Source organism: Sus scrofa, chromosome 13, assembly GCF_054392235.1.
Source record: "Sus scrofa isolate SSC_HxYL_T2T_F1_AM1 chromosome 13, Sscrofa_HxYL_maternal_Yorkshire_Landrace_v2.0, whole genome shotgun sequence".
Taxonomy (NCBI): Eukaryota; Metazoa; Chordata; class Mammalia; order Artiodactyla; family Suidae; genus Sus; species Sus scrofa.
Window position 1 is genome coordinate 102,465,763 of NC_139395.1, and position 27,382 is coordinate 102,493,144.

Consider the following 27,382-nt stretch of genomic DNA (forward strand, 5'->3'; position numbering starts at 1 on the left):
CATGCAATGCCAGGGTTGAGAGAGCTACGGCACTGGGCCCTCCGCCCCCTAGAAATGGTTAGAAAACAAAGTAAATAGGGTTGGTCTATGGGTGCTGACACTAGATTTTTGCATACCTTTACAAATGGCCTTTGGTAAAGGTCTGAAAAACATTCACTCAGAAAATATATCCCATTATCTCATTAGCTTTTCATCATTTCATAGATAATAAATCCAAAGCACAGAGAGGTTAAGTGACTGGCTGGAAGTCACAAAAGATCAAACGGTGGGAGTTCCCGTCGTGGCACAGTGGTTAACGAATCCGACTAGGAACCATGAGGTTGCGGGTTCGATCCCTGCCCTTGCTCAGTGGGTTGACGATCTGGTGTTGCCATGAGCTGTGGTGTAGGTCGCAGACACGGCTCGGATCCCACGTTGCTGTGGCTCTGGTGTAGGCCAGTGGCTATAGCTCCGATTAGACCCCTAGCCTGGGAACCTCCATATGCCGTGGGAGCGGCCCAAGAAATGGCAAAAAGACAAAAAAAAGACAAAAAAAAAAAAAGATCAAATGGTGAATACTAGAAATAACCAAAGAAATGGAATACATGAGCAGGACACCATCTTCAGAAGACAAAAAGAGAGCAATCTGTCAGTCAAATCACGCAAACATGGGAGGAAAGACACCCAGAGAACATTTCCCAGAAACAAAGCAGAAGCAGACCGTACTTGATCTAATCAGAATCTAGCAAGGAGTGCTGGAGAGATCATCCAGCTTTGAACTTTTAAAAACCATTAGTTGTCAAATTAGATAGAAAACAAAAGAAAAAATTGCCTTTTGCTGAAACCTACTGCTAAATTTGGTCAATTTTGTTGTTTATCAGAGCATAAAGTCCTTACACTTACCATTTGACAAATCTGAAAGAAAAAAAAACACTTGCTGCAATCAGGTGAAGTAGGTTATTAATGGTTCTGAACAGACACACAGGATTGCCTCATCCTGAGGTAATTAAGCTTGGGAAGAAAGTGTGTTTTAAAATCTCTGAGGACTGACTATCATGGAACAGGTGGTCTTCCTACAATTGGCATTGTTTGTATAATTCTGAATAACTCAATACATTTCATCTTTTTAACAAATCGCTTATGAATGTAGAGGGGTTCTTTTTTTTTTTTTGTTAATGCCAGCTCCACAACAAAAAAATCACCCAAAGAAAGCTGGAGATTTTACAAAGGAAAAACAGAAGCAAAAAAATAATTAGCATTGTAATACTTCACATCATCAAGCTTGAAAGAAAATGGAGACAAACTATTGAAAGTGAGAACATAAGTCAAATAAAAACAGAACTTTCAGGTGACTTTGCAAGTTAAATCCCTGCATCTCTTTGACCTTGGCAACTCAGTCAATATTACTTGCCTATCAAAATTGCAAAGCAAAGCAACTGTAAATTACTGAGGACAAAAATTGTTGGGAGAGAAAACTTACAATTTCCCAAGTATAATAATACAGATAAACAGAAGTCAATCAAATGCCCAATTTTCTATTTTATGTTATTTCTTTCAGGAATCTCTCCACCTTCTCTCTGCCATACACATACACACAAGCACAGGATTAGAGTAGATGGTTCTGAATGATCTCTCAAAGTATCCTGTACTCCCCTTATTCTAGCAGACATCACATATTATTGACAATGATTACACTGTCTTTCTTGGTGTTAAAGTATATTTAGCCTTGAGTAACATAATCCCAAATAAAATGACTTAGTAAGGATATTTATTATCTACTTAACATGAAAATGGGCAATAGGTGGCTCAAGACGGTCATCAAAGGTTCAACTTCTTCCTTGCCTTCCTTCCTATCATCCTCAACTAATCAATTCTTCCCTTCATGGTCACAAAATGGCTACAGAATTTCTCCAGACAGACGCAGGATGGAATCCTGGTTGAGTCAAATCCATACTGAGTGGATAACTGTGTGTCCTGGTTTTGTCTGGGGAAATTCCTTTTTACCTAAGTTGTCTGGACTTAATTATTCATAGTACACCCTCCCCCTTTTCATGCTCAAAAGTGTTTCTGAATGAGAAATTATGTGGTCACTCTCTTGGAGGTACTGAGGAAAGTTTCTTTAAGTGGTTGAGCCCCAATTTTCTTTATAAATGATAACATTTCTGGAATGAGGTACGTGTGAGAATTGAATGGGATATTTTGTGTAAAGTACCCAATATCTGGTTGATCCTGAAAGGATGACAGCTCTTCAGATAATCTGCTTTGTTATCAAAGATGAACTGGAAGGTGGAAAATTAGGTAGAGTATCACATTAAAATTATTCAGATGACAAGAAATAAAGAAGTAAAAGAAGGAAAAATTGGGGCAAGCTGGAATTGGAGGACTTAAAGACAAATTGCAATGTGGGCATAACTGGAAGAAGTGAAAAGAAAACTCTTTGGTTGTGAACTTGAAGGATGGAAAGTTACTGATTCCATTAAATAAAATATGAAATAGACTTCAAGAGCAGCAAAGAGGAGAGATGGAGAAGATTTTTAGGTCCATTTTGGACCTCTCCGATTTGACAAGCCATGTATTAAGAAATATACATCTCTATCTGGAAACTGGAAATGATGCTTAAGAAGTCAAGATGGAGCCTGGGGCTGGAAAGAGACATTTAAGAATTATCCATATGCAATTGTAGAAGCTAAAGAAAGAAACTGTCAAGGCAGAAAGAAGACAAATTAGACCAAATTCAAATACTTAATGAAAGGATTTATATTTAAGGTTGGGAGTTACAGTTTGGTTTGTGTCATAAACTAAAAAGATATTGATCCAAGGATCTGTTCTTGAGGGAAAAAAATGGGGGCCAGCTCAGTACTCAGAAAACCATCTAATTTTTATTTTGTTTTGTTTTGTTTTGTTTTGTTTTGTTGTTGTTTGAGCAGAGAAGGCTTTATTGCAGAGCCAAGGAAGGAGAACAGGTGGCTCATGCCCCAAAACACCTGAACTCTCCAAAGGGTTTCAGCAAAGCATTTTTTCCAAGAAAACAAAATGTTTATTTGTAAGCATGCAACAAAACTTAGTTATTATTCCAGTTCTCATTTTCCTGCCCACCTTCCTGTCTTTATTCATCACACCTCCAGCCCTTCCAGTGCACACTGTGTGACTCAGGAATTCTCAACTCTATGCCCCAATATGTCATTGAAAACTGTCAAATCTGAATGTGTGAATTCATTATGCTTCCAACTCTCTGCTTCATTCTACATAAAACTCTAATCACATATAGTTTGTATCAAACCTACAACAAATGACATTAAAAAAAAAATCAATCCTCAACACACTTATAAGCAATGACTATGCCTTTCTTTGGAGTCGTTTTGTCACTTGTGTTGCTTTGTCACCATTATCACATGTCTGTTCCAGGAGTAAGTGCAGTTATTCACACAGGAAGTACAGCAACTTTCCCTCTGAAACCATGGGTCAAAGCAATCTGATCACCACCTTACTTCTGAAGCTCTCCAAATAGTTTTTTGTTGTTGTTTTTTAAAGACACCAGATACTTCCCTTACTTTCATTAAAAGCTATAATATTAATGTTAATAACCATAAACAGAATAGTAATGATAAATTCAGCTTTATTATTATTGACTTCAATTTTCATTACTATTTGTATATTTTCATAGGAATGGTGTTTAATTTTTAACTGCATTGCCTCTAATCCATAAAAATCAGGTGTTTACTAGCTCAAATTTTTCAAATGCCAAAAGAATCTCTGTTTTTTTCAGTGGTTTCAGTAAATTATAATCCAATTCACTATAAAACTATCCACATTTTCTAAATATTATCCAAAATGTAACACTCTCTGGAAGGGGTCACTTCTCATCAGACACAGAATGAAATAATCCCCTTCCTCCCTATATCCTGATGCTTTATCCCCACATCCAAATAAAATCAAGTCAATCTTTCTGTTGAACTAAAAACTCCAAATACTGCCTCTCTATGGCAGTATCCTGTGGTATTGATACCTTCCACTGATTGCATGACCCCAACCTAATTCTATATTGCTCAGTAAAAAGAAAAGAGAATCTCAGTTAAAGTATGCCAACAGCAAATGGGATATCTTTTCCAAGTAATACCACCAACAACAAAATACCTTGAAAAAAAGGTTTCAACTGTATCTAGGAGTTCCCATCATGGAACAGTGGAAACAAAACTGACTAGGATCTGTGAGGATACGGATTCTATGCCTGGCCTCGCTCAGTGGGTTAAGAATCCAGCATTGCCGTGAGCTGTGGTATAGGTCACAGACACAACTTGGATCTGGTGTTGCTGCAGCTGTGGCGTAGGCTTGCAGCTACAGCTCTAATTGAATCCCTGGCCTGGGGACCTCCATATGCTGCCACGGCCCTAATAAGACAAAAACGCAAAAAAAAAAAAAAAAAGCAAAAAAAACCCAATATTTATATTATGACCCTATCATATTATCAATTAGAAAGGTCTTTTGCTATTGGATAGAATTTTATTTTTAAAAAAAGAAGGAAGAAGTAAATTGATGACCTAGGAACATCTAAACAGGATAAATAAAATTCTCAGTCCTTAAAAGATCATGTACTTCCCAATACAGGTATTCATATAAATATCCTCATTCTTGATTCGGTATTAAGAAGGCCAGGCAAGTTAAGGATCTAGCATTGTTACTACTGTGGTGTGGGTTTGATCCTTGGATGGTGAACTTTCACATGCTAGGGCCATGGCCAAAAAATAAATAAACAATAAGGCTAGGCTAATTCTCAAGCCTAATAGGACATTTTGGGAGGGCAGCATACCAACTATCTTCCCCAATTTCCACTGCCAGAGTGCAGCAATAAATTTAGATTACATAAGGCAGATACTGGCAAATGTAGGCAAGAAAAGACACCACTTCCCCAACTCAAACGATATACTCCAGATATTTCTGTCAGTTCATGAAGACACTAGACCACCAAAGTATCAACATTAACAAAACTTACTTATTTCAGATAATAAAATATTTTCCGAGAGTTATTCTAAATCTTGTAATATTTAAAGCCTTTGTGCAATCATTAATTGATCAAATATTGTTTTCCTGGAGAACTGATTTAATTTGAGGGAAACTATCTTTTTCAGTTTAAAGAGTAGGGACAGGAAAAATACTTTTTAAGGCAAAATTTTACTGATTTGTTCGCTCATTACAAAATGAGTAAAAAAAAATGAGGAGTTCCCGTCGTGGAACAGTGGTTAACAAATCCGACTGAGAACCATGAGGTTGCGGGTTCTGTCCCTGCCCTTGCTTAGTGGGTTGACGATCCAGCATTGCCGTGAGCTGTGGTGTGGGTCACAGACGCGGCTCGGATCCTGCGTTGCTGTGGCTCTGGCATGGGCCTGTGGCTACAGCTTTGATTCGACCCCTGGCCTGGGAACCTCCATATGCCACGGGAGCAGCCCAAGAAATAGCAAAAAGACAAAAAAGAAAAAAAAAAAAAAGAGTAAAAATGAAATACAGGATTTCCTGTAGTGGCACAGTGGTTAACGAATCCAACTAGGAACCATGAGGTTGTGGGTTCAATCCCTGGCCTTGCTCAGTGGGTTAAGGATCCTGCGTTGCCGTGAGCCGTGGTATAGGTCGCAGACGCGGCTCTGATCCCAGCATTGCTGTGGCTCTGGCGTAGGCTGACGGCTACAGCTCCAATTCGACCCCCAGCCTGGGAACCTCCATCTGCAGCAGGAGCAGCCCAAGAAATGGCAAAAAGAACAACAAAAAAAAAGATTAAATAAAAAAATAAATGAAATACAAGGCAATTAACATCATTTCTAGGCCAATAGCTTTTTGCTCCCTAAATACCATACAGAAAAATAAAATAATAATCAAGTATATATACATATTTTAAGTTATTCACTACTATGCATTTAGTATTTGGGTAATATATTCTGTGCAAAATTGTGCTTCCAGAATTCTACCCACTGTCCTTGTGCAAGCCCTACCCGCTCACAAATTATGGCACTAATCTTGGTCCTTACAGCTTCTAAAAACTCCTTTAGTGTATGTGTCTATGTCACCTCACTTATTTCAGTCTTGGACTCATCAGTGGACCAAGGACTGACCGAGGACTGACCAAGGACCTCCTTTTCTCTCAAATAAGAGTCCACTAAAAATAGCATCCTCTCATATCATACCTACTGTACCCTTATTCCAGCATTTCCAGAATAGAATAGGTTGCTGGTGAGTAAATTTAGTCTTGCTTTCCTCAAGAAATGTGGTCCACACTCAGGACTTCAATTTTACTGTTTTCATTAACAAATTTTTGTTCCAAGGCATATGCAAGGACGATAAATTTGTGAGAGGCACAGATTTGCCTTTCAAAGAGATTACGGTCACCGTTAATGTTCCTTGTCCTATAAATAAAATCTGGATGAAGACCAGGAGACATAGATCTGGTCCTGGACTAGCTAGATTGATTAGAATCAGTTCACTTCCATGACCCTCATTTTCTTCGTTTGTAAAAGAAAGGATCCAGTGTAAGTGATATTTAGATCTCCAACAAAGACAAGCCTCTTAAACCACCTTCTATTCCCAAGTTGCCTAAATAATGAGAAATCCATTAGACTCTCATATTTTGTTTTGTATTTTGTTTCAACCAGCTTTGATGTTAATCTTTCCCCTACTATATTGCTAAATGTACATGGTTCTCTTCAAATTCTTTCAGGCAATTTTAATTTTATAAATGTTTTCTAAATGGCTGTTTCAATATAATAAAATAAAACAATGATAATGTCTAATCCTCTGTGATTCTCTGTGGATATATAAAAACATTCTTTTGACATATATGTGTGTGTGTATGTATGTGTGTGTGTGTGTGTGTGTGTGTGAATGCATACACACACACATAAGCAGCTGATCAGAATAATTCCATACATAATATCTTTGGATTTTTTTAACTGTCAATACTATAGAAAATTAAAAGGACATTAGCTTTTTTAGAACTAAAAGGGCCTAAGTGCTCTTCCAGAGACCATACACAAGGTTTAACCCATCAGGTTCATCATGACTGAAAAAAAGAGTGAACTCTCCACCTGAAAAACAAACAGGCAGCTGGTAAAAGCCTCCCTGCTCCCAGGAAGGCAGCTGGGTTGCATACACCCTTGTTTTGAAGCCGAGCATTTCAGTACAGGTTGGACTAATATATTCTGGACTATCATTTCCACCTCCAAAATAAAATGTGTCCGCCTGAGCTAGGTATCACTGTAACCAACAGCTTTGGTAGCTTCTTTTTATTTCATAGTTGTATTATACAAATAACCATATTGTTTTAAAGATCTACTGAGTTGAATAGGGTAGAAAATAGTTAAGATGTTGTTATAAAGGAATTAATTGTAAATAAATATTTTCTACATTTACAAAAGCACTCATAGAAAACCGATTCCCAGTTAGCTGCAAGGTAATGTTATGTTGTCTAATAAATACTAACATATTAAAAGTGTGACTCAACAAATATCCAAATTAAAGCTCCTGCAAGAGAAACATATTTAACAAGATAGTAGTAAATCTAAAATATTGAAATCTCAGTGATGTTTAGAGAAGGTGATTATATCATTATATCAGTCTTATTCCCTAGCAATTAGTTGATTTTATCATCGTTACTTTGGCTAAATAACGAGTTTTAAAAACTATCTAATTAGTAGTAGCTTTACTTGTATAAAAAATGAACCCATAAAAATGATTTTAAACTATTATAAATTTTATTTAATCTGTGTGTATATATGTATGTGTGTATATAGGCACACATATAACAAATATTTTAAAGCATATTGATTACTTAAATATTTATCTTAATTTAATTCACATTTATACTTAATAAGATGATATAATACAAACTTTTTAAACCTCCAACTTAGTTAATGGAGGTCAACACACCCATATTTCCAATATAAGATTTGTTGATATTGAAAGCAACAAATATTACAGGAAATTTTTCCTTTGGGAAAGAATTTATAATTAACTCCCCATTCTCATCCCTAAACATACCAGGATACTAGAACTTCCCTGAAATATTCCCTCAGTCCATCAATAAGCTAAGACAATCACGTATGTTTTTTACAATCTGACCAAACACAGATCAAAGCCCATGAAACTTTGTTTTCCCTAGCATCCATCATTCCAATGGCTGGGTTATGATTTTGCTTTGAAATCTTCCTGAGAGAGGATGTCTGAGCTAAAAGAAAAGGCATATTAAGCCATTACAAGCAAGGTGTTTTTTAAAGAAATAGGAAAAATAGTTCTTATGTACTTTTTTGTTAGAACAATTAATGCACTAATGGTTCTACTCACTTGTTCAAATATATAACAATAATAATATAATGAAAATAGCCTGAGTCTGAATAGCCATGGGCCAGAACTTCATGAAATTTCCGGGGCCATAGATATTTATTATGTTAAGGAAACTTCATTCAAAAACACTGAGAATAAAAATAACTTTTAATCAAAGAACCATGCTACAAACATACTTAGAAATAACTAAAACACAGCCCTATGTTAAAGGAGAGTTGTGGATGGAGCAATTAAGAGATATTTAATTAAAAGCAATAGAAAAAAAATTAAACCATTGTAGAATCCTAGGAATCAGATTATTCATTTATGATGAATATTTCTTAATTTTTTAAGTGATGATCAAGAGGTGGAATACAAAAGCTTCAGGGTTTATATAGATTATCAGAGACATAAAATTTGACGCAGTTTTAGGTAAACAGGAAAATGTATACAGAGAGGTTTAGGGGACAGAAAGGGGCAATTAATACAAATATTTTACTTTATAGACTCAAAATAGACATGTGTCAGGTTTCCTAAACTCCTAAATTCTTATTAAACACAAGATTAGAACAATTTTCCCCATTTTAATTCTTATTATTGAGGAAGCACATATTACAGGGCCTCGTGCTCACTTTCTAGTTACCTAGTCAGGAGCTACCCAAAGGTGCCTACATCTTCAGCCAGGTGGGAAGGGATTTCATAAATTAGCACTTTTTAGAGTCACAGACTCAGCCGACATTACATACAGCCCTCACCCTCTCTAATTCCATCTTACTTTTACTCTTCTCCTGTCACTGGTGTTTTCATGTTTGTACTTAACTTTCTGGGTGTATTTTTTTGTTTGTCTATATATTTGTGCATACAGAGGTTTATCTGTGTGCATGTGAAAAGAAAAAAAATGGTCACTGAAAAATGCAGAATACACTTAATTGTGGGATTCAGAGCCGGTTAACTCAAGGCATCCTGACTATTTCCACTGAGACAGTTATGCGCTGATAACTAACTTTCCCAAAGAAAACACACCACTCAGGAACTGGCCTCTCAGGAACTCACTTCAGAAGCATTTTACCTCCACCAGACAACTCTACTATCTCTGCTTATAAACTACTGGTTACCATGGGCTCCATGAATAAATATACATAAGACCTCTGAAAAAAATTTTTGTGCACCTTTAGCTAAAGTACTGCGGAGTTTTTAAAGCTAGAGGGGATCAACTAATTGAATAGCAAAATATCTACATTTTTTTCAAAGAAAATCTTTCTAACAATCTACAAGGACTCTTAGTTTTCTGTTCTAACACGCATTCACCCTCCTCTTCCATAAACTTCAAAGCTTATACACTTTCTTCCAAAATTACCTTCACAGAGAACTAGTAAATTTTGCTAATGTTAAGGAATTATTTAAGATACTTAATAAGCCAAATAGTATGTTATTCAATTATTTTAGGAATTCGTGAAGTTTGGAATTACAACAGGTTTTTTTTTGAGAACATGATCCAAATGTGATTCCTCCGTCCTAAAAATACAAATGCAGTCCTTGCCAAATTAACGTAAATGAGGATGAATCTTGGTTTTGATGGGAAATAAGTATATATTAATAATTGTAGCTGGGTGATCAGCAGAGTGACCCTTACCAAACTTATAGCAGAGTACGATCTCTCTGGGGTAAAATCCCTAACTTCAGCTAGTCATTAAGGAAATTATATGTGAGGTGAACTCAAATGCATTCTCATTTGGAAAATTAATTTTACTCTAGAGATTATTGGGGGAGTGTCTTCTCATTATCCCATTTCCCGATTTTTGAGAACTGCTTTGACCACGAGTGATTTACTGTATCACTACTGAAACAGAGACAAGGCTTTCGTTTTTCAAAACGTTGTCTCCTCAAGGCTTCCCTAATAGTCCAGAAAGATTTTCTTAGAAATTCCCTGGACATCTCAAGTTTTTTTGCCTGAACTGCAAAAGCTTTCAAGGAATCACAACAGTTGGCAAAGCAACTTTGCTTGACTCCGGGGGGTTGGGGAGGATGGGGAACCCTGGTGTCCCTATTTTTCCTCCGCCAACCCTTTTTCAGCAATTTGACATCCACCGGGTGGAAAAGTAGGTTAATTAGGCAGGAGTCTCTGGCTCGGCCCCCGGCGGCGGTTTTCAGGTGGCTGCGAGCCTCACCGCCTTCCGAGCGCGGAGTGATGAAAACTGGGCCCGCCGGCCGCGCACAATGGCGCAATTATTTGTCTAAAGTTCTATCTTTCGCGGAGCTCCTTGCATAATTCAAGCGTAATTAGGCCGACGGTGTTGCCTTTAAAGGCATGACTTTGAGAAGGGACGGGGGTGTTTATTTACTTTGGGCCTTCGTTTGGAGACCAGCTTCCGGAGGAGCTGGAAAATGATTACCGGCGGATTGGCACCATCTGCGTGGAAGGTTCAAAAGAGTTTTTCCTCTTGCATATCGAAGCTTTTCGAACTTCCCACTCCCCTGCTCCCCTCTTCACTTGCAACCTGGTGTCACAGACTCACATTCAAGAGCCGCTGACTTACTTGACTAATAATACAAATACTGGTTCTCACCTAGAACCTTATTCCTCCCAGTCAACTACCGTATTTCCTGGTGGTGGGACTAGAGCTGAGTCACGCCTTTCGCTCAGCTCTCCTTGCCTGGGGTCTCAGAACCCCGGAGTTGGGGTTCGAAAAGTTACCATGCGAAGGGAATAGTCCCGGGCGGAACCAAACTCAAACCCCAAAGAAACTAGCTTTGAAGTCAAGGGGGCCCGATGAGGAGAAGGTTAGAGTGTTTTGTTGGTCTACCTATTTCTATGACTTTCTTATTTTTATCAAGGTGGTGGAGGTGATGCAGGTTAGAAATGGCAAGTCAAAGAACGTGCTCGTTTTGGTCTCGGCCAGCTAGGGTTGAAGATCAAATGGTTTTACTCTGCATCATGCAAATTTTTTTGTACATACACACTTTAAAAACCAATGTATATGTATGTCTCCAGCTTAGTATAGATCACCTAATTTATAATATGCTTCCTATTAGATAATGTTGGTCCCTAAATGCAATTTGATTATCGTCTTTTAATATACAATATAGTTCCCAAATGACAATGCATATCTAATATGTATCACCACATAAACATACAAATCCTAATATATAACATACACCACGTAATATACATATGCCATTTAATGTACTCATGTAATATACAAAAAGAAAGTAAAAGCATATTGTAATATACATCAAGTACTGGTGGATCGTATTAGATGAGATAAATATAGATATAGAAATGTCTATATATAATACAGATATATATACATAAAAATGTTACACCTATGGGCACAGTTAAATGATGTATATGAGATACTAGGATCAGCTTTGAGGCCACATTCCACTCCCTTTCACCTGTTGTTGAAAAGCCTGTGGCCACCAGATGCAGGAATCAAGGCATGGTATCATTTCTCCCTCCTTCTTCACCACAATTTCCAGAGGTACTTATCACTCCGTGGGGATGGAAAGGAAGTCCTTGGTCAAAAAGCAGATTGCATGGAGTTTGAGCCAACAAATGGAACTATTTCAGAGGAGCCTGGGACAGCCTCTCTAGAAGTTCAATTTCTACAGCTCTCCCGGGTAGGCTGGGTCCAAGCTCCAAACTTGGAGAAATTGTCTTAAATCTACCCAGTACGATTGTCTTGCTCTGTGACGGGCTGACCTGGTGGGGCCAGGATGTTGGGGTGCTCAGTTCTTGGGGGCTCCTTCTGACTGGCCTTCCTCTGCGGCTCCTCCCCTCTCCCTCTACGATCTGGGCCCCTTAGAAATACTTCTCTTCTGGCCTCCGCAGCAGATTCTAGGGCAACTGCAAAAGGAGAATTAATACGATTTTCCTATTATTTGATTGCCATTCTCAGTGTTCTTAATCCTGGCCTTTTCTAGGCACTATTCTGCACCAAGAAGAATTAGATTTTTCCAAACACGTCCGCTCCTTAACCACTCAGAGGGGCTATGAGAAAGGAAAGTTCGTTAATTTCAAGAGACTTTTAGGGAAAGAAGTGTGGGAAAGGGACGAGTGTTGCGCTAGAAAAAAATCCATGCTTGAACCCTCCGGCCCCTGCACAAACAGCGTCCAAAAACGGGGTGGAGGGAATGCTTTTCCTAAACCCCGGGGCAGGACGATCCCCCCCCCCTTCTCCTGCGCTAAGCGATTAGTTGTGTATGAGTTCCTGCGCTGTATTGAGAATATATTCTAATGCCTATAAAAACTTGCTGGAAAGAATTTGATGAATGTATCTAATTGGTTTAACCCGCCAACTATTAGGGAGAAGAAAAGCTCCCGTCATTAGCCTTAATTGAGTTTTTTTTTTTTTTTTAAGTCTCTGGCTTTAATTATCATAGAAACCGCGAAGTCCAACACCAGCATCTGTGTCACTTTAATTGCCCTGTTTATTTGTTGCGGAGGTGGCAAAGTTACCCAATATTTTCCCACATCCTTTCCAATTCATAGGGGAGCCCCACGAGCAGGGCAGGCTCCATTCCAGTGAAGAAGACTAGCGCAGCGTTTGGAAAGTTGAAGCTGAGCCGCCTTGCGCGACTCGCAGTCTCTACTGCCACGCGCGCCCCCGAGCGCCAGCTAGTTGAAGAATTTGGACCATCGCCTGAGGAACGATTTGCCATCGGATTTGTCCTCAGCAAATGTCTCACCAAACCAAAACCAAACCAAACAAACAAAGAAAACCTTTCAGGTTGCAAGTAAGTTCTGTAAAGAAGGCTCTGGAAAGCATCTACACACCTGACCATATAAGGAGGCTCCCGTCCCCCTTGTCATTTCCCCCGGGATTCTGTACTGATTGTTGACAGGGAAAAAAGGCTTGCCTCATCCCCTCTCCCGCTGGCCGGGATGGGAGGCACCCACCAATTTTCAAATTTTTCCTTTTAATTCCTATGGGTTTCCTGGTTAGGGAAACTGGAATACAGACTTCCTGGAATCCAGTAGTTGATTGAGGTCCTCCCACCTCCCCCACCACAGCAAATAACGCACACAAAAGCAATTAGAGCTAATGTCGGAATGCTTAAAACTCATCCATTCTTCATGTTAATTAAACTTTGACAATTTGGCTTGGATGGGCAGGGACCTCAGTGATTATCCCCTCCCCCCACCTGCCCCCAGATACACTTGTATATCAGGAACTTTCTAGCTTCTGCTTCTCAGAATTCTGGCCCTCGCTTAACCCTCTGCTATTCTCTCGGACCTTAAAAAAAAAAAAAGTTTAAAACTATGCAAATCTTGAGCATTAGCAGAAAATGGCAGAAGCTTAAGTTCTTGAAACCCTTCTGTCTAGAGTCAAAGGTTTTTACTGAGCCAGGTACTAGAGGTTTTTTTCAGCAGCAACACCCTGACAGTGTTTTAAAATTTTGGTATGATGTTTGCCTCCAACTTTCTATATCTAGGAGTTTGCTAAGTAAAAAGAATAAGAGAGAAACCACCCAAGCCAGATGAATGGTCTTATTCCCCAATATCTGGCAGACAGCTGTTATTCAAAATGGAATTTAATGTTTGCTTTTTTTTTTCCTAAATAGAGAAAGGGGGTCATAAGGGAATTAGTGCCAAATACTGAGAGAAGAGCAGCCAACTCTTTTTGGTTTTGGGGGGGGGGTTTGTTAATTTTTTTTTTTCCAGAGCTAGGAGGCTAGTGTCATTAGCCAGATTTTTGGACTCAGGCACCACTCTTGTTTTAGGTGGTCAAGCTTGTCTCTCTGAGGATCTGAACCACTTCCTTGACTTTGAGTTCAATGAGGGCCTGAAAGCCAGACCAGCCTTAGATTTGGCCACGCAGAACTAAATTCTGAGAAATATGTCCCACAAATCCCTCTGAAGTGAGAGCCACAGAGTCTGCAGAGTGTATTTGTGTGGAGATGGGTCTGGAAGTTGTCAGAGGCCTCATCTCAGGAGCACCCCTGATCTCCACAAGCTGGCTGTGGTGCCAATCTCCCCTGAGCCTGTATTCCACTTACTCTGGGCTTCAGAAGGGAAAAGTCATTTTACTCTAGGAAGCGTTGGCTCTAGGCCACAGGTGGAAGTCGCCCTGTAGTTGTGGGAGAGGCTGTGCTGGACAAAACCAGCCTAAAGCTCTGGATCACCTGCTTCCATTACCCCTGCCCAGGGCTTCAAGTGCCCTTCACACCTTTGCTTCCTGGAGGGAGAGCAGTGTTGTGGGGAAAGTGTGTTGAAATTTGGATTTTCATCCTCAGGAAAAATTCAGGCCTGCAAAGTGCCACCCAGGTGATTGAACCTTTGGGACAAGTCTGTTGGACCCCCTGAGTGAGCCCAAGTCCCAAGACCAACCCCCATCCTGCAGCTCAGGAAAGGTGTTACAGGGCCCCTTCCCATGCCCCTCCTTCTGCCTTCAGACATGTACACCAAATTCTCTGAGTCAGACAACTCAGGACAAACAAAGATCCCCTGATCATTCTTGCTTTCAGCTTCACTGCAATTTCCAAGCTCCTATTCTTTTGTTCTGCAACGATATTCTTCCCACCACCATTCCTGGAAAGGGGAGGGCTCTTTTTTCCTTCCTGTACCCCCACACTCCCCCAGGTTCTGGATTTTTTTTTTTTCCACCTGTGCAGTGCTCTGTTACTTAAGGAGAAAAAAATGTCTGGAGAGGCTGGGCTGCTGTAGGAGAGACAGAAGACAAGCCCTCATGGCCTTGGGGGAAGTGAGAGTGGAAGTGCAGCCTGCCCTGCTCTGTTTTTGTGCACAGAGATTGTGCTGGGATAGCTGCGGAATCTTCAGCCCTGGCCAGACAATGCGCCGCTGGACAGCTGTGGTCTCTACAAAGGAGCCCCTTGGCCACAGGCACTGTTTACTTAGTGTTGGGCCTGACCCCAGGGCCACTGACAGCCAGTTCAGATGCTGATCCCACCCTGGGAACCGGCTTTCTCCCCTCCATGGTCCACACTGGCCCGCGTGTGTTTGCAAACAACTTAATTGACTTCTCTAATATCTGCTGGCATTGGCTTTGCAGAAATCAAAGGGGAGGCTTGCTGGGCAAAGGCCTGTGGCCTCTGGAAGTTTGGTTCCTCACGCATATGTCAGGGCCCATCTGGCCGATTGTCTTCACTCCTTTCTGGAGGAAGCAGACAGTCTCTAGCATATGAATATTTACTGTTTTAATTTCCCAGCCACAAGGTCCAGAAGAAGCCCACAAGCCACTTGGAGGATGGGGACATGCCTTTTCTGAGTAAGTGCACATACACATACACACACACACACAGTGCAGGCCAGGCCAGAGAATTCTATTTGTGCACATGGGCAAGACATTCATCTAGGACTGCTGCTGGTCTTTCCTTTCCATGCTCTTTCCCTGAGGCACCCTGGAATGCCCATCCCTGACTTCGCAACTCTCTTTAAATTAAAAAAAAAAAAAGTGGAAGTCAGCTAGTCTTTCTTGCCAAGAGCATCTCAAAAACATTTAGAATTTGTTTCCTATATGTACAAATTGAGGTGCTGCAAGGCAGGAGTTACCTCACTTAGTTGCCCCCCTCAAAGTCTTCCTCGTTGATGAGCCCCTCTCTTGGAAGAACTGCCAGGAACCCACCCTGCAAAGACAACTGTTGGGGCTGGCCTAAAATTTCCAGACCCAGGGTGCCCTATACCCCCACCCCCAGCCCACATCTAGGCCTAAAGATCCTGCTGCTTCCTGGCCATCCCAGAACTGCCACACTGAGCCTTTGACTGTTCTGAGCATAATTTGGTGAGGCAAGAAGCCAGCCTAATACAACTTTCCTTCCCCTAATTTCAGCAGATCTCATTTTTCTGAAGTATCCCAGTAGGATTGAGAGTGATGGTGGTTTTTTCCCCAGGAACTCCTTCTACAAGGAGGGCTGGGCTGACACTTCCACTGAGACCCACTGGAGAAGATGACTGGAAACCAGGCTGGGGCACAGGAAGCCAAATTCCTGGTGCCCCCATTCCTCCTTGTTCATGGCATTGTTTGCAATGATGGTCTAGTTCTGATATGACGAGGCCAGCGCCTCCCTTGAAATGGAAACAGAGGACTGAATAAAAAGAAAAAAGTACTTTGTAGTCTGGATCGTCCATCTTTAATTCAGAAACGCATCTATACTCCAGGGAGCTCTGCCTTTGATCTCTTTGATTTTTTTTACACCAGATCTGTTATGGACTAAAATTCCTAGGTTTTCCATAGAAACATCTCCATTCCTTCGGGATATTGATGTTTTCTTCTTCCTGGGGGTTATGATATGGTAAATCAGATTCAGAAAAGAAGGGACAATGCCAGCATTCACAGCCTTGGGGTGGGGTTTTTCTTGGTTTTCCCCCTCCCTCCCTCCCTCCCTCTCATATTCTCTCTTCTCTTTCCCTCCCTCATTCATTTATATTCTCTCCCTCTCTCTCTTTCTCTCTCCCTTCCTCCCTCTCTCTCCCTTCTGCTCGTCCTCTCCTTTTCCTCTTCTCCTATCTTTCTCTGCTTCATTTTCACCCGTTGTTCCCGGAGAACCGAAATAGGGTTGTGATTCTAGTCTCTTCAAGCCCTTTCAAACGCCTTCAACTTTGGCGGCTGCAGCAGCAGGTTGCGTTGCCATGGAGATTGTACTGTATGGCGGCGGCAGGGGCAGCCGCAGCTCGAATCCCCCAAACAATGCAGCGCCAAGTGCAGGTTTCTCGCCCCTTTCCGTGCACTTTTCCCTTCTAATGGGGCTAGTGGCCTCAAATGGGCGCTGCATCTTGACACGACAACAATCCCTACCCCCTCTCTTTTTCCCCCTCCCCTGCTTTTCCTTCCTCCCTCCACGTCTTTGATCTATTAAAAATCAAAAGAACAAAGTCACAGAGGAAAGTTGGGTTTTGTTGTGGCTGCCACTGCACAAAATGGGGCTCTTCAAACAGAGTGTGGTGGAACCGAGGTCTGACAATGCTGATCCAGGATTGGTTGTAACTACAGGTCAAACTGGACAGCTCTATACAAGAGGACGCAAATTATAACCAGGCCCGCCAAGGGGCAGCCAGCTTCTCTGTCTCAAACTGGCTGTAGCTAGAAGCTTCTGGTGGCCAGAGAAGCATCCAGTCAGGTTCCAAGAGCAACACGGGTGAGATTGGGGTCCTGAAGAGGCCCCCGGGTGAAGAGCCACAAGGCCCAAAAACTAGAGTATCTGCTCAATCCTAAATCATCTTACAAAGCCCCTGCATGGCATTGAACTCTACCCAGATCTGGACACGCTCCAGCTTCCTCCACAGTGCTTGGCACACAGCAGGTGATCAATAAATAATCGCTGGTTGTCCTAGCTGCTGGTGCACTGTCAAACCCTCCACTAGGGGGCAGGAGAGGGGTTTACCCAGCCAGGAGGGAATATTTAGAAACAACTTGTCAAAAAGGATGATTAAATGGTTGGAGGCAACGTCAAACCATCTATAGACAGACACTAAATTCAGTAGTATTTTTTATCTGAAGTGATAGTAACAGTAGTATTGTCATTATGGTAAGATGTTTGCCACAATATATTTCTGAGGAGACATATCTGAGTCAAAACATACCTGAGCCATTTTCCCCAAACCAAGACCATTGTAAGAACCTCAACCTTGAGATCAACCTTGAGATACTTAAAGCATTTATTTAGATAATATTTTCATCACTCATGACTTAAATATAGCAGCAATATTAACAGAAGTGGTTACATTTGGGTCTAATATGCGGACAACACGTTTATAGATAGATTTCCTCCCAATGAATTTTCTATTTAGATAGAAGAAAACACAAATAGATTACTATTACATTTCTCTCAAAGTTAATAATAAAAGTGGACTTTATATATTTCATAGTGTTACTCAGTTCAGATTAAATATTAAATATTCAATTCCTTTGACAACCTCTGGCTTTCTGTATTTAAAAGTTCCACTTTGAAATAAAATTGGGTAAATCTCCAATTTGCAATAAAATAGAGAATAGTATCTAGAGATCAAAAAGAGGATAAAGGAAAGCAAGACCAATTTGAAATTTTTAAAATCTAGATGACTGGACTGTTTTCCATGGCTGGATTGTTTTGGTAGAGTGGCATCTAACCTAGCCTTTCTGAAGGAGCTGGTGTGCTGCTGATCTCTTGAAACATTTTAGCAATGTCTGTAAAGTTTTGGACTAGAATACAACTAAGAAAATGTGCTAGCAAAGGGATACTTGACAAGATTGTTTTTTTTTTAAACATGAAAATAAGCTATGCATTAACAAAATTCCAGTCATTTTTTAATAACAGGATTATAGAAAGATGTTAGTACAATTGGGTCTTTCCTAATGCATATTATAACACTTTAATTATTTGTACTGTGAAGAGATAAGAAGGGAAATTTGGGAGTATGGAAGTGTTGCTAAGGATTTGTGAACATAGAAAGCATTGTACCAACTCTAGCCAAGATCTAGAGTGCTAAATCTTAAATCATAATCTCCAAATGCATAGTAGAAATATTTGCTTTACTATCTACTAACCTAGAGAAAATGAGATTGAAAACTGTTGGCAAAATCAACTGGCAGAAAATGTGTAGAAATATCTTGACTCAAGTGACCAGGGTTTGGGATTTATATTGTCAAGTAAACTCAAGTATAAAATAAACCATTGCCTAGCATCATGAATACTTAAGGTATGTATTCTCTAACTAGTTAAGCATATCACATAGACACACACATACCCATACAAAGAAGTTAAATTTGAGGGCTTTTCATTTTTTTAATCTTTTTCCTTCTTCATACACATATCTTTGCAACTTCAAATAAATTAAGGGAATCATTCCCTAGATAACTGAAAAGACAAGACAGAACATGAACAGGCCAAAAGTTTCTGTGTCACCTTCCAGCCATCAAGGAGGACTGAAGGGAGAAGTCTATGATGCTTCTCCACAAGCAGATGGAGAGGGAGCAGAAAGTGACCATGGTAACCACTACCCAGACTAGAGAAGGTGATTCTGTAGGGCCAGAGTCTGCCTGTTCATTTAGAATGAAGCCTAACCACAAAGGTAGTTAGCAAACTCTCTAACACACACACAAACACTAAGGTTCACAAACAATAAGCCTACCCAGAGTCACTAGCTCTTTCAGTGACGCAAGACCCAATTCCCCACAGTCCTAAACACCATTAGCCTCATGAAAAATAGACAGTGACACAACCTTCTTTCTTTTTCTCCTTCCTTTCATAGAAGGAGCCCTAACCACAAATATGATTTGGGAAACTAAGCATTCATCAGTATGAATTCACATTCCAATTCTGGTTTGGAGAATTTTTAGAACACTATTCCCATCTAGCCAGCATCATTCTGCTCTTGGACTGCTGTCTTCTAACTGTGCAATAGGATCCTTCAGACAATGGAGACATTGCTTAAATTTCCTCAAAATGTGCTCCCAGAGCAGTGGCCTCAATATCACCTGGAAACTCATTAAAAATACAAATTCTCAGGTCTTACCTCAGGTCTACTGAATCAGAAGTTCTGAGGATGGGGCCCAGCCATCTTCCAGTTGTTTTATTTTGTTTTATTTTTTTTTAACAGACTGAGTGATTCTGAGGCTTGATCAAGTTGATGAACCACAGTTTAAAGGACCCTATTACCTACCCTCCTGATGGAAATGTAACACTTATATAAGTTTGTTGGGTGAAACCAGAGGACAAATCTGGAAGGAGAGTCCAGGAAAAGCTCAGAACTGAGAGCAGAGATGCCACATCAGAGGACTAGCTGCTCCTCGTGGGTGAAAAAAGGTGATGGGGAAGAAGCCATGTCCTCTTCTCCAAAGAGAAATCCAGAAGGAGGCAGGGAAGATACTGATCTCTGGTGTAGAAGGAAACATAGAAAGAAGAGGGATTGGAGAGGAAGAGGCTGGAAGCTGGCCTCTCCAAAAGGGACAAAGAGCTCAGATAGCACCTGGGGAAAGGCAGTTTGAGGGGCTGTCTTGTGCTTAAGTGAGAGAACAGGTCTGAGTGTGGGGTGTGGGGTACATGTGAGTGGTGTGGGAGATGTGAATCAAGTGGGTGTAAGAAGTGGGAATGATGCAGGAGGCATGTGAGGAGTGTGGAGGATGAGGAGGTGAAGGCATGAGAGGGGTGTGACATGTAAAAGGATCAGGGAAGCATAGAGATGACAGGGGCAAAGGGGAGTCTGTGGGGTTGTGAGAGGGTGTGCAGGGGTTTAACAGGGTTTGGGCGTGAAGAGCGGGTGAGGTGATGAAGGACAGGAGATGGGTGAGAATTCAGAAAGTTGGTTGGGGGACATAGAAGCTTGTGGGTTTGTGCAGAAGGGGGTGAAAGGAAGAAAAAAGTCATAAGGGCTGGGAAGGAGAATGAGGAGGAGATTTGTGAAGGACTGAGGGAATAGGAAAGGTGAGAGGAGGTGAGGTGTCTGAGGAGGTGGGAGAAGGTGAGTGGGGAGGATGGAGCTGGGGAACTGGCCAGCGTGTACCCCTGTGTAGCCCGTTGCACCTGCTTCGCTCCCAAACTGCTGCAGGTGGTGGGGAATGCAAATGAACAGAGATCAAAACAAACAAACAAACAAACCATAGCGGGAGTGACAGTGTGGGGAGCCAGGAAAACCTTACTCCTGGACCCTCACTCCCCCCACCAGCTGCCTTTCAGAGAAATCAGAGAAGGATCTCTCGCCCTTCCGCATGCTCACAGGGTACCTTACTCACCCGCACTCCCTGCTGGGCTCTGCTGCTGCCATTAACACAGGTGCTTGGCAGAGCCCTGTTGGCAAACTAAGGAAACTCTTGAAAGGTCAAGTGAGAACATGTTCCCAGACCTTTCAGGTGTGGGCACTTTCCCGGGCCAGCACCCTCCTCTAATATTTTCACTGTTCCCTCCTCCTTAACTCTGAATTAGCAACTCAACATTTATCTCCCCCCACAACAAAAGGGGATTAAGATGGGGGCCCAGACTTCTCATTTTCCATGACCATCCAGTGAACAATTTCTGAGTATCCAAATCTCCCTTATTGGGCAGAGCTTGGTGTGGTCCCTTCCAAATGTCCTCTAGCACCCAAGCCCAGCTCAGTGTTGCCACAGCCTCCCCATTCTCTTTGCCAGGAGTAGGTAATTAGGCACTAATGTTGGATGCAATAGGAATTGGAAATAGGAGCAGAATTTATTTGGTCAGAGATTGTGAATCAAGATGGAGGTGAGATGGACTCTCTTTTTCTTTACCAAGAAAACCTAAACTTGTCACCAACCAGGGAATGGCTGGTCTCTGAACCCTGACTTTAGCACAGCCTGGCCGTTCACATGCACAAACACAATGCCTGCAGGTGTCATACTTCAACTCAAGCTCAGTCATTAATAGTAAAATTCGCATGCCTCCAAAACAGTATGTTTTCATGTAGAATGGAATTTAACAGCAAGTAATTGTTGAGGATTATCAAAACGATATACACCATGTATCTCATCTGCTTAAATTAGGGGAAAAGAATTATCTTTGAGGGATAGGATGGGAGGAAATCTAGGGTGCACCCTCCAGCACCTGAAACCTAACTTTACTCTTTCACTTTAATTTCACTTCATGGTAAAATATAAAATTTCACACATCCTGCCAGGTGTCATTTTATAGTCAAGGCAGTAAGAATATTATTAACACAGAAGTTAATGTATACTGTAGAATCATCTAAAAGATTTTACAGTTTTAGTATCAGCTAAATGCAATCACTTTACCTTTTATGAATGTGAATTTCAGATGCAAACGAATTTTCAGCAAATTTTCTGAACCACTCAATTCATAAGAATAAATCAGTTACTTTAATTTTTCAAATACAGTTGTAAATTAATTTTACAACTTTCTTTTTTTTTGCCTTAAGGAAAATAGAATTACTATAAAAGGTCTATTATTTTTCAGAAGTGATTAAAAAGATTTCTTCTCCATAAAAGTTGTCTTATTCATTTAAATAAGAATGGTTTGGCAATTATGCTATGCTGTCATTTGTATCAATAAATTACTATATGTCCTCTTGAACACTGCCAGATAAAAACACCTACAGATTTCACAATATAAATATTTAATGATATTTTAGTTTGGCCAGAAATATGCATAATTTCTAAATGTCTTCCCACAATAGATCGAACTGACCATCTCTGGTCTTCAATTTGACTCATTGTAATTGAATAACTAAATGAATACACAGACTAAATAATTGTCGGTACCTAGAATATATGTGAAGTATGTTTTATACAACATAGATACTTTTCTAACTAAATGTTTAGTAAATAGTTTACTAAACTATATCTATTTAGAACTAAACAAATTTGAAATTATTTTGAATTCCTAAGCTGATTTTTACAACTAGACTTAAACTTAAGTCTTTCATATTCATCATCTAGGTTGTAGATTCTAGGTCCCAATTCACCCATAAACCTGAACAAACCTCATCTACCACAAGCACAGATATACAATAGTTGGAAACATGTTGCTGGAGTCTAGAAACACATCACTGCCTTGCTTTCCACGTCATTGCAGAATATCTGAGAGGAGAGAGCACTGAAATGTTCATTTCTATATTTTTAATTCCTAAATTCTCTAAAAGACCAGGGGATGGCAAGAAGGGACAAGGAGAAAAAAGAGAATACCTAGAGTCATTTTACTTTTAAATAATACAATTTTTAAAATGATTAAAAGTTTAAGGAAATAAGCAAATATCCCCTGAGAACTTAAGTATGATTTCTATCTATGTCTAATTTCCTACATTTCTAAACCTAAAGTCAAAACATACAGGCTACCATTCACATTGTTTCCTGTGAAACTTACAAAACTGTTTTGAAATGGTTCATACATGCCAACTTATTAAATAATAAGGATAAACTAATAAATCTTATCTATTAATGAAGAAAATTCTTAAGGCGGAATTATTGAAAAGTCAAAATAGTCTCCTTAATTTCCTTCTATATCACTTATATTTACTCTTCTGTTAAGCCTCTCTATATTACAATTCTCTGCAAGGTGCTTGTTCTCAGATGAATATTTTGCTTTTGCATTCTGGAGTTTTTGTTTATACCTTTCTGCTACTTTTGTGCTACACCAAAATTCTGTGGGGAACAAAGCTTTTGTTAAACAAACTGTCCCCTACTCTGACTCACAGCAAACCAGAGAGAAAAAGCAAATTCTGCCCAGAGAACAAGAAAAGGGGCTTCCTAGGAAAACTGGTGACCCACCCTCCTCTCCACCTGCGCACGGTTCAAAAAAAGCCTGAAAGAGACCTGGTCAACTGTTTGAAAAAATTGAAGAGGCTCTCAGACACTCAAATCTGCAACCCCAGGCTGTGGCTGGAGTTGGTGCTGCCCTTGTCAACTGCATCATTTTGGGACAAAGTAAACACTCCTCTCTCCCAAAGGAATGACACTTCCAAAAGGGGATACTGCAAATTCCTGAGTTCCTTTCAATGTGTTCTCCCTGTTTCTGTAGTTCTATCTGCCCCAGAAATGAAGCCCTGGATTGGTGTGGTTTTGCCATCTTGCTGGTAAAGAAAGGAATGTGAAAAATTTTGAACCCAGCTAGAAAACACAGCCAAGGGAAGTTCATTTTTTTCCTATGTCAAAGTTCAGGGAAAGGCAGTCCAGTCATCTAAATCACTCAGATCTACAATGCGGGGGTTAAAAAGGGGGGTTAAACCAATTTTAGATTTTTACAGGATGTTTTTCTCCTCCTGCTAAAGTATTTAGTTTTATTGGAGGAAGTATTCAGAAATGTTAAGCTCAGGAAAACTTCCCCAGTCCCACTGGGTTCCCAGCCTCCCTCCCCTCACTCACCTCAGAACTTCTCTACGCTCACGGTTCCTCCAGGAACCATAAATCCTTCAGGATCTTTGGGTTAATTTCCCAAAACTCCCCACTACCAATTGTCCTGAGCATCAGTCCCTCAGTTTCCCCACACAGTTCCTCTCTCTTCCTTCATCCACCACCCCATCTTTGTGGAAAAGAATTTGTAAAGGAACTAAGCATGTGCCCATTTGATCAAACAAGAATCTGTTGACTCCCTTAAACATAAACTTTCCTCTACTACCAGTTTTGTTTCCTGATTAGCTTATCGACTTTTTTGAAGGCAGGGTGGGGGAAAGACCAGAGACAGATGTGTATCCTTCACCCAAATTGTCTTCTATTTAACCAGCAACTAGCAATCATCGGACATTAATTTATACGGTTTTTACAAATACCTAAGCTATTTAAAAGGCTGCTCTGGGTCGTGTGTGGCAGGGAACATCTATCTGGTGAATAGGCAGTGTCACACGGTAGCATGCTCCCTTGTCAAGGCCGATTGTGTTTTAGGCAAACATTTGCGCAAACATAAAGGCAAAGGTCAAGGACTGTTCAGTCCCAGTATGTGCTAATTCACCTAGCGAACCAATGGGGCAAAAGTTGAATTTTATATGCTCGCCCCGCCAGACCCAAGCGCAGGAGTTGCCCCTGCTAATGAACAAAATCGCCTCTGATCCGCAATCAGCTTTCTCGTCAACTTCTCTCTAAGTCAGTTTCTCTAGGCTTCCTCGGAAATAACTGGCAAAGACTTGTTTGCCAGCACCTGGATCAACTCTACCCAATCTTTGGTGCAGCACGTGTGTATTCCACGTTCCTGAATAGGGGAGAATTAAGAATAATAAATAAAAGCCGGCTCACGGCAGGCGCTTGCATATCGCTGTTTAGTGCTTAAATGAACGACCACTCAGCACTGGTGCCCAAATATTTGCGTCATGAAATACACAGCAGACCAACAATATTACTAAACTACAAAACCGAATCCCAGAGCCGCGCGTTAGTATCAGGAAAAAGCCTGTAACTACGCATTTCTAAGGCACATCTGTAGAAATGTGTGTGTGCGCGCGCGCTGGGAGCCGCCTTTCCAGTTTTTGGGGGGCCACTTTCCTATAATTCAGCCAACGCAGGGCATCGATTTCTGATGAAATATGCCTCTCACACTAATACGTGTCTGTGCCATATCCCACACATCACTCCTACTTATTTTCCCAACAACTGAAAAAATACAAACGATTTCGAGTGGATGTCACCTTGAGCAACTCGGAAGTGGAATACTTTTAGGGTTAAACAAACGCGCGCGCGCTCCAACCCGTAGGGTTTACTTTGCATCAATAATCATCTGGCAAGAACCAATGGCTGAGTTTTTCCAAACCGTCCATTTAAGGGAAGAGTTTTTTCCCCTGATAAGCCCGAGGGTCGCAGCTGTGCGCGTCCACAGGCAAATAGTTTACACGTGCAAAATTCATTCCTGAGAGGCGGGCCCCTGGCTCAGCTGCGGGGCGGCGCGGTGCTCGCCCCGGGCTAGATCCAGGACTTGTTGCCTCTGCGGCCCGAGCGCGGCTCTCCAAACCCAGCACTCCAAACTCCAGACCCGGCACTCCAAACCTCCAAACTCCAGGGCCTCTGGGACTGTGATGACAGGGATTGGGAAGAAATCCGCCTCCCTGTAAAACACCGCAAAACAAGAGCGAAGTCGCAGGAGACAGCCATCCCGGGATGGAGCCTGGGGTTCGTTTTTCATCCCTAAAAACAACCGGAAAACTCTTCCTAAAGTACATTTTTACTGCGTTCCAAAACCAAAGAGAAAATAGAAAGAAAAAAAAGCAACTTACCCCGGCCTGCCACAGTACTATATTTTGAGCGTCCTTTTAACACTTTGATTCTTCCTTCAGTGCTGCAGGCTTTTCTTTCCTCTTGCCAGAAACCAATTTTCAAACTAGCTGCAATTTAAAAATAAAAATTTAATAAAACTAAGCTAAACTAAATAAAACCGGGCTATAGCTTTCTCACGTCTTGCAAGCTAGAATCTGCCTCAAATACTTCTTCCTCCATTCTTTCTTTACCAAAATTTCTTAAACACCACCTGGGCGGTTTCACAAGGCTTAAAGTTTGTGTGGTTTGTGTGCGCAAGTGTGCTAGTGTGTGTGTGTGTGTGCGTGTGCGCGCGCGCGCGCGCGCGGATATGGGAGTTAGTTGCTTTTAAAAAGACGTCGTTGTCATTCAGCGTAATAAAAGTGTGGCCCCCATCTTTGGGTGTGGGTTTTTACAAGCACCTCTCATTTCAGTTAACTTTTTTCGAGCTGAGAAAAGCTGCTAGCTTACTTTCGAGAGACTTTGCTCGTTATTCATCTGTTTAGTCGCCTCAGAGGCACAAAAGCGGATCCGCGGCGTTATGAAAAATGGCCTGGGCTCGGAGAATGTCACAGTGGTCGGCGTATTATTTTAGCCTTCTTAAAAAAAAAAAAAAAAACTCAGGGAAAGTTTGCTTTTGATGATTTCAATAAAAGCGAAGCTGCAACGGAAGAGATTTTCAGCTAAAATCATACAGCATGGGGCAGAGCTTAAAACAGCCAGATGGCCAAAGGTAGATAGACTTTCTCGGTCTCAAAACCCAGATCTAGAATTCCACAGGCTGAGCTTCTTAGTTTATTTAATCCTGCATGTATCTTCATTTTGTTTTCAATTGATTCCCCCCCACACTTTTTTTCACCCCTCTTTTGGCCCGCCACCCAACTCCTCGCCCCAGAGCTGCTGTGAGACTCAGTCTGGGGATTTGCAGAAGTCACTTTGCAATTTCCCCTTTGATAATAGAGTTAAACTTTCCAGCGCACGCAGCCTGGAGAGACGCTAACACTAGTAGGCCTCCTCCTTGCAGCCCATCATCAGGTTCTTGGTTCAAATGCCATAGACAATGAAGGCCTTTGAATATAAGGACAAATACGTTCATCCCACCCTGCCTCACCCCCCCCCCAAAAAAAAAAAACTGCAGAAAATCAGAAGAGCTTGGTTCATTCCTCAACTTTGTACACTCTTGGGACCCTCCCTTGTGCTCCTAATCTGCAAAGCAGTAGATTCCATAATATCCTTAGTCTTCAGAGAGAATAGACTGGAGTGGCCACAGCAGCTCCCTGCCAACTTTGGCATGGGAATTGTAAAAGTAATATCCATCCTATTTGAACCTTGTTCTTGAAGTCAGACATTGGCTAAACAGAGAACCAGAACTGTGGGTGCAGTAAAAATGGATGACAGAACATAGCACCTGGGGTTGTTCCTCTTGAGAGGGAGGGGGGCTGGGTGGAGGTCAGGAGGCATGGAGGATCCCATCCTTCAGT

General features: G+C 41.1%; 1 long non-coding RNA gene across 8 annotated transcripts in view; it reads right to left on the minus strand.

Annotated features, from left to right (window-relative positions):
• The window catches only part of LOC106508354 (uncharacterized), a 460,477-nt gene extending 433,801 nt beyond the window's left edge, over nt 1-26,676 (minus strand). For 6 of the 8 annotated variants that reach the window (XR_014824157.1, XR_014824158.1, XR_014824155.1 and 3 more), the window contains exon 1: nt 25,883-26,128. This is a non-coding gene — a long non-coding RNA (uncharacterized LOC106508354). Of the gene's footprint in view, nt 1-22,084; nt 25,794-25,882; nt 26,129-26,372 lie in introns of those variants that run through there. The other 2 variants (XR_002337717.2, XR_014824154.1) reach the window with 2 other exon arrangements.
• Between the last annotated feature and the right edge of the window lie 706 nt (nt 26,677-27,382).